The following is a 7,781-nucleotide window of genomic DNA, read 5'->3' on the forward strand; positions in this document are numbered from 1 at the left end:
TGCACACAATACTCCAGATGTGGTCTCACCAAGGCCCTGTATAACTGCAGTAAGTCATCCCTGCTCCTGTATTCAAATCTTCTTGCAATGAAGGCCAACATACTATTCGCCTTCCTAACTGCTTGCTGCACCTGAATGTTCTCTTTCAGCGACTGGTGTAGAAGGACACCCAGGTCTCGTTGCACCTCCCCTTTTTCCCAATCTATCACGATTCGGATAATAATCTGCATTTCTGTTTCTACATTCAAAGTGGACAACCTCACATTTATCCACGTTATACTGCATCTGTCATGTTCTTGCCCACTCACCAAACTTGTCTAAATCACATTGGAGCCTCTTTGCATCCTCCTCACAGCTCACATTCAACCCCAGCTTCGTGTCGTCTGCAAACGTGGAAATATTACATTTAGTTCCCTCATCCAAATCATTGATATATATTGTGAATAGCTGGGGCCCAAGCACTGATCCCTGCGTTACCCCACTAATCACTGTCTGCCACCAGGAAGAAGACTCGTTTATTCGTACTCTCTGTTTCCTGACTCTCAACCAATTCTCAATCCATGCCAGCATATTCCCCCCAATCCCATGCGCATTAATTTTGCACACCAAACTGTTGTGTGGGATCTTATCAAAAGCCTTCTGAAAATCCAAATACACCACATCCACTGGTTCTCTCCTATCTATTCCACTAGTTACATCCTCACAAAACTCCAGTAGATTTGTTAAGCATGATTTCCCTATCATAAACTCATGCTGACTTTGTCCAATCCCTTTAATGCCCTCCAAGTGTTCTGTTATCACATCTTTTATAATAGACTCTAGCATTTTCCCCACTACTGATGTTAGGCTCACTGGTCTGTAAATCTCTGTTTTTTCTCTCCCTCCTTTTTTAAATAGTGGGTTTACATTTGCCACCGTCCAATCTGTAGGAACTGTTCCAGAGTCTATCGAATTTTGGAAGATGATCACCAATCCATCCATTATTTCCAGGGCCACTTCCTTTAGTACTCTGGGATGTAGAATATCAGGCCCTGGGAATTGTCAGCCTTTAGCCCCATTAATTTCCCTAGCTCTATTTTTTTACGAATACTGGTTTCCTTCATTTCCTCCCTCTCACTAGACCCTTGGTTCCCTAACATTTCTGGCAGGTTATTTGTGTCCTCCTTTGTGAAGACAGAAACAAAGTATGTGTTTAATTGTTCTGCCATTTCTTTGTTCCCCATTATAATTTCCCCCATTTCTGGCCGTAAGGGTCCTACCTTTGTCATCACTAATGTTTTTCTCTTGACAAAATTATAAACGCTTTTACAATCAGTTTTTATGTTCCCTGCTAGTTTACTCTAATTCTCTATTTATCCCCCTCTTAATCAATCTCTTTGTCCTCCTTTTCTGAATTCTGAACTGGTCTCAATCATCAGGCTTGCCGCTTTTTCTGGCAATTTTATATGTCTCCTCTTTGGATCGAATGCTATCCCTAATTCCTTTTGTAAGCGACGGTTGACCCACCTTTCCGGTTTTATTTTGTTGATTTCCTCCTTCTCTCTGCTCTGTGGCGGGCGGGGAGGGGGGTGGGTGGGTGCGGCGCTCATTTCCAACCCAGGTTTTTGTATATTCCCCATGTCTGATATGTTTATTTCATTAAACAGTTTGTCTGAGAAAATTTTACCGCCTCAGGAAGTTTACAGAGAGAGAGAGAGAGATTCAGTGAGTGATTTAAAATACAGTATAGTTGAACCATGTCCCAATATATATCAATCAATATATAAACTTGGTCAGCGAGAGAGAGGGAGGATAATCAGGCATTAATCTAAAAGCATATACATGGCCATATCTATATTCATAAATAAATAAACTCGGACAGTGAGTGAGAGAGAGGGGAATAATCAGGGATAGATTTATTTGGGTATACATGAATATATCTATAAATATATAATCTGGGACAATGATTGAGAGAAGGGGATAATCAGGGATTACTATAAATTGGTATACACGAATATTTTAATATAATAAATATATGCTGGGACAGAGAGGAAGAGGGATTAATCAAGGATTAACATAAATGTATAAACATGAATATATGTAAGTCAATAAATATATAAACTAGGACAGTTTGAGAGAGGGGGATAATCAAGGATGAATTTAAATGTATATACGTGAATATATTAATATCTATAACTGTATAAATTGGGACATTCAGTGAGAGACAGGAATAATAAGGGATTAATATCACTGTGCATATATGAGTTGTGTTATGGGACCAGGTGCCCACTGTGTCTCAGGGTCTCCTGACACATCCCACACTGCCCGGAGTCAAAATTTCAAGAACTAAAGTTAAACAGAACCTGCTGCAAATACACAACAGATCCAGATCTTGAATGTGTGTTGATTTCTTCCTTCTCTCTGCTCTGTGGGGGAGGGGGGCTCATTTCCAGCTCAGGTTTTTGTATGCTCCCCATGTCTGATTTGTTTATTTCTTTGATCAGTTTGTCAGACAGTTTCACTGCCTCAGGGAGTTTACAGAGAAAGAGTCAATGAGTGATTTAAAAATATAAAAATCCAGCCCAGTTTTGTTAAACCTTGTCTCCTATTAATTCAAACGCATTTGATTATGATCAATATTCAATATTTCACAGGGCGAGTTTGTCCCGGACACGGATAGTACCCACCTCCCTAAACTAGACTTACTGTAAAAAGCATCTGTCAAAACACAACCGGTTGAGGGACTGAACCCCTCAAATAACCGTTGCACTGAACATTTCAATCTCTGAGTGAATCATTCCCTTTTATCAACTGTGTGCTATACGTGTACACTGAGCTGACACTGAGACACACACGGGTCGTGCAATGTCAGGCGGGAGCCAAATGTTCCCTTTTACATACACGGACACGTGTCTCCTGATTGTACATTGTAGACTCTTATTTTCCAAGGACTATGAGGCCTCCATATTCCTGCTAACAAAATGTATCGCCTCACACTTATTTATATTGGAATTCATTTGCCAGTCACACGCCCATTCTGTGAGTTTATTAACGTCTTCCTGTATTTTGTCGCAGCCCTCCTCTGTATTAACCGCCCCTCATAATTTGGTGTCATCCGCAAATTTTGTAATTATACTTCCGATTCGCGAGTCGAAATGTTGTCTGTCTTGTTAGAAGCAAACTTTGTGTGGTGTTCGAAGTTAACCCCTTAGAAGCTGTTTCGAGCAAAACAAAAATATCTGTTAAAGAAGATGGGTGAAGATAGCAGGAATGCTGTGGACACAATCGTTCATCTCTACCCACCTCAGTAATGCCAGAAAATCAGAATCTGCTCGGGCCCAAATTGCTCTCTTCGTTCGTTGCAAGTGCAGCACAAAGTGTATCAAGCTATTTGTGGCTTATGTGTGGAGAGAATATGACCTTCAGATGAACTTGTGGAGCAATTGAGAGGTTGTAACCGAAGCACAACCTTCATGAAGTGATCTTCATAACTGGAAATCTAAGTATCCACTTCATCGAATCTAAACGTTTGGATCACTTTGTCCCCAGTTAACATTTGTCCTGATTTTGACTTGGGGTGATTGTAAAGAAAGAAAGACTCGCATTTATACAGCGCCTTTCATGACCTCAGGATATCCCAAATCGTTTTACAGCCAATGGCATACTTTTCAAGTGTAGTTACTGTTGAAATGTAGGAAAGGCGGTAGCGAAATTGCGCACAGCAAGATCCCAGAACAGGAACGTGGTAATGACCAGATAATCTGTGTAGATAATCACTAAATTTTGGTAGAGGATTAAATATGGCCAGGAAATTGTGGAGAACTGTCCTGCTCTTCTTCGAAATAGTGCCATGGGATATATTACGCCCTCCTGAGAGGGCAGATGGAGCCTCGGTTTAACGTCTCATCTAAAGAACAGCACCACCGATAGTCCCTCAGTTTTAGACAGAGAGAGAGAGACGGAAGGAGGGGGACAGAGACAGAGACAGAGAGACAGACAGACAGGCATATCATATCTGCGCCGTTGCCAAGACCGCCTACTTCCAGCTCCGAAACATCGCCCTTCTCCGCCCCTGCCTCAGCTCATCTGCTGCTGAAATCCTCACCCATGCCTTTGTCACCTGCAGACACCACTATTCCAATGCTCTCCTGGCCGGTATCCCATCGTCCACCCTCCATAAACACCGGCTCATCTGAAACTCCTACTGCCCGTATCCAAACTCGCACCAAGTCCCGTTCACCCATCACCCGGTCAAAGAGCTTTTATACTCCAATATTGTTATCACTAATAAACAAAAGTGTTCAAAGTATTTTTTTAAATGTTGTTTTTAAGGTTCCTCTGATTTTTCTCCAGGATTTTGCACGCAGCACTGTCCAGGAGATTAATCTTTCATTCCTGCAGCCTCCAGGACAGTTCTGGGTTGGTAGGAACCGTAGACAGGGGAGGGAGGCGATCAGGAACAGCAAGAATTGATTGAGTTTTTTGATGAGGTAACTGAAAGTGTCGATGAGGGCAATGCGGCTGATGTGGTGTATATGGATTTCCAAAGGGCGTTTGATAAAATGCCTCATAATAGGCTTATCTTCAAAGTTGAAGCCCATGGAATAAAATGGACAGTGGCAGCATGGATACGAAATTGGCTAAGCAATAGGAAGCAAAAAGTAGTGGTGAACGGTTGTTTTTCTGACAAGATGGAAGTGGACAGTGGTGTTTCCCAGGCGTCGGTACTACGACCATTGATTTTTGATAGATGTTAATGATTTGGATTGGGTGTACAGGGCACAATTTCAAAGTTTGCAGATGACATAAAACTTGGAAGGGTAGTGAACGATGAGGAGGATAGTGATAGACTTCAAAGGATATAGACAGGCTGGTGGAATCGGCAGACATGTGGCAGATATTGAAATGTGAATTTCAACGCAGAAAAGCGTGAAGTGATATATTTCGGAGGAAGAACAAGGAGAGGCAATATAAACTAATGGGTACAATTCTAAAAGGGGTACAGAAACAGAGAGACCTGGCGGTATATGTGCATGAATCGTTGAATGTGGCAGGGCAGGTTGAGGAAGCGGTTAAGAAAGCATATGGCGTGGGTCCTGGGCTAGAGAAATAGAGGCAGTGAGTACAAAAGCAAGGAGGTTATTATGAAGCTTTATAAAACACTGGTTTGGCCACAACTGGAGTATTGTGTCCAGTTCTGGGCACCGCACTTTAGGAGTGATGTGAAGGCCTTAGAGAGGGTGCAGAAGAGATTTACTAGAATGATTCCAGGGATGAGGGACTTCGGTTACATGAATAGACTGGAGAAGCTGGGATTGTTCTCCTTCGAGCAGAGAAGGTTGCGAGGAGATTTGATAGAGTTAATCAAAATCATGAAGGGTCTCGACAGAGTAGATAGAGTGAAACTGTTCACATTGGCGGAAGGGTCAAGAACCAGAGGACATCGATTTAAGGCGAAGGCGACATGAGAAAAAAACTTTTTTACATAGCGAGTGATTGTGATCTCTAATGTCACTGCCTGAGGGGATGGTGGAGGCAGATTCAATCGGGGCTTTCAAAAGGGAATTGTATAACAGTATAAGCACTCGAATGGAAAAGATTTGCAGGGTTACGGGGATTGGGCTGGTGAGTGGGACTGGCTGGAATGCTCTTGCAGACACCCGGCAAGTACTCGACGGGCCGAATGGCTTCGTTCAATGTTGCAACCATTCTTTGATTATATGATTCCATGATTATAAGAATTAAATGAAAGAGAGGGACAGAAATAGAGTCTGAGAGAGACAGAGATAGAGAGGGAGATAAAGAGACACAGAGAGACCGAGACAGAGACAGAGACAACGAGGCAGAGAGAGAGAGAGAGAGAGAGCGAGGCAAAGATAGACAGACCGAGAGAGAGAGACAGAGACAGAGGGGGACAAAGAGAGAAAGAGACTTACAGAGATTAGGGTCTTTATCCAGTAAACTATCAGTGAATCAGCACAGACCAGGGATCAAGGCCTTCACCCAGTAAACTATCAGAGAATCAGCACAGACCAGGGATCAAGGCCTTCACCCAGTAAACTATCAGAGAATCAGCACAGACCAGGGATCAAGGCCTTCACCCAGTAAACTATCAGAGAATCAGCACAGACCAGGGATCAAGGCCTTTACCCAGTAAACTATCAGAGAATCAGCACAGACCAGGGATCAAGGCCTTCACCCAGTAAACTATCAGAGAATCAGCACAGACCAGGGATCAAGGCCTTCACCCAGTAAACTATCAGAGAATCAGCACAGACCAGGGATCAAGGCCTTTACCCAGTAAACTATCAGAATCAGCACAGACCAGGGATCAAGGCCTTCACCCAGTAAACTATCAGAATCAGCACAGACCAGGGATCAAGGCCTTCACCCAGTAAACTATCAGAGAATCAGCACAGACCAGGGATCATGGCCTTTACCCAGTAAACTATCAGAGAATCAGCACAGACCAGGGATCAGGCCTTTCGAAGTTTGCTTTAAAATTCATTTACATAATCAAAAACGTAGAAATCTTCGATAAACCAGCGTTATAGAACTTAATCATTTATTTTAATATCTTTACATTAAAATTATTCCTTGATGTATTTAAGACATGGTAGCCCTTGTGCAGTTTGATTAATACAGAAGTAGATGGGGTTTATCACCAAAATGAGCATCAGCGTTTGCAGTCCTCTCCCTGTGAGCAACCTGGTTTATAATCACTGAAAAGAACTTTAAACAACTGTATTGAACCATTTACCTGTTTCGTTGATGTACTCCAGTCAACTATTTAGTAAATTAATATTTTTTGATGTGAAGAACCTTTGAAAACTTGCCCACTAATGTCTGTGTGCCTAAGAAAACCAGAGCAATTTGAAGACCTTCCTGAACCAGCACAACCAGTGGAATCTCTCAGTGTCGACCTGGGGATCTGGACAGTTCTGTGGGCGAGACCTAATTCCAGATAATTGAATCTTCAAACAATGTAAAAGATGGCTGAAAATACCAACCTGAGTGGTTTTGGGTGCAACTCACTGACGTTTATAATTTCCGCGATCTTTTGCCCTGGTTCGGCCGATTCTTCCCGGATTGAACTGATATTACTGGTGTAAACAAAAGCAAACTCGACCCTTATGTTTTACATTTTCCTTTTCAATCTGCCCAACAACCCCTCTCTCCCATACTCTCAGTCTCTCTCTCCTTCTATATCTGTTTCATTCTATCTATGCTTGACTATGTTTCATTCTCTCTCTCTGTCTGATTCTCTCTTCTCTGTCTCATTCTCCCTGCCTTATTTTTATTCTGTCCCTGTTTCGCTGTCTCTCTGTTTCATTCTCCGTCTCTCTCTATCTCTCTAACGCCCTCTTTCACTCTCCTGTCCCATTCTCTCTCCCTCTATCACCCTCCCTCACAGTCTGTCATTCTCTCTCTCTGCCTATCTCTCTTTATCCCCCTATCTCACTCTCTCTCAATCTATCGACTTCTGAAGAGTTATCTTGAAGCACAATTGTGAAGCTCTGGAGCAAACTGATTTGAATGTGATATTTTAATCCAATATTCATTTGTGGCACAGCTCAGCTCAATTCAACATCAATGTATGTAAAATGGAGACGTGTCTGCTGACTGTACAGTCTTTGTGTGTGTTTGTGTGTGTGTGTGTGTGTGTGTGTGTGAATGTCACTGGTCCCATAACGTAACCAGTGGTCACTCTCGCAGCCTGTCTCCCCCTTCTTCTGTGCCCCGTGTGTCTCAGTGTCACCGGACCCATAACGTAACTCTGGGGTCCCCCTCACAGTCGGTCC

This window comes from Heptranchias perlo, unplaced genomic scaffold (genome assembly GCF_035084215.1).
Source record: "Heptranchias perlo isolate sHepPer1 unplaced genomic scaffold, sHepPer1.hap1 HAP1_SCAFFOLD_43, whole genome shotgun sequence".
NCBI lineage: Eukaryota > Metazoa > Chordata > Chondrichthyes > Hexanchiformes > Hexanchidae > Heptranchias > Heptranchias perlo.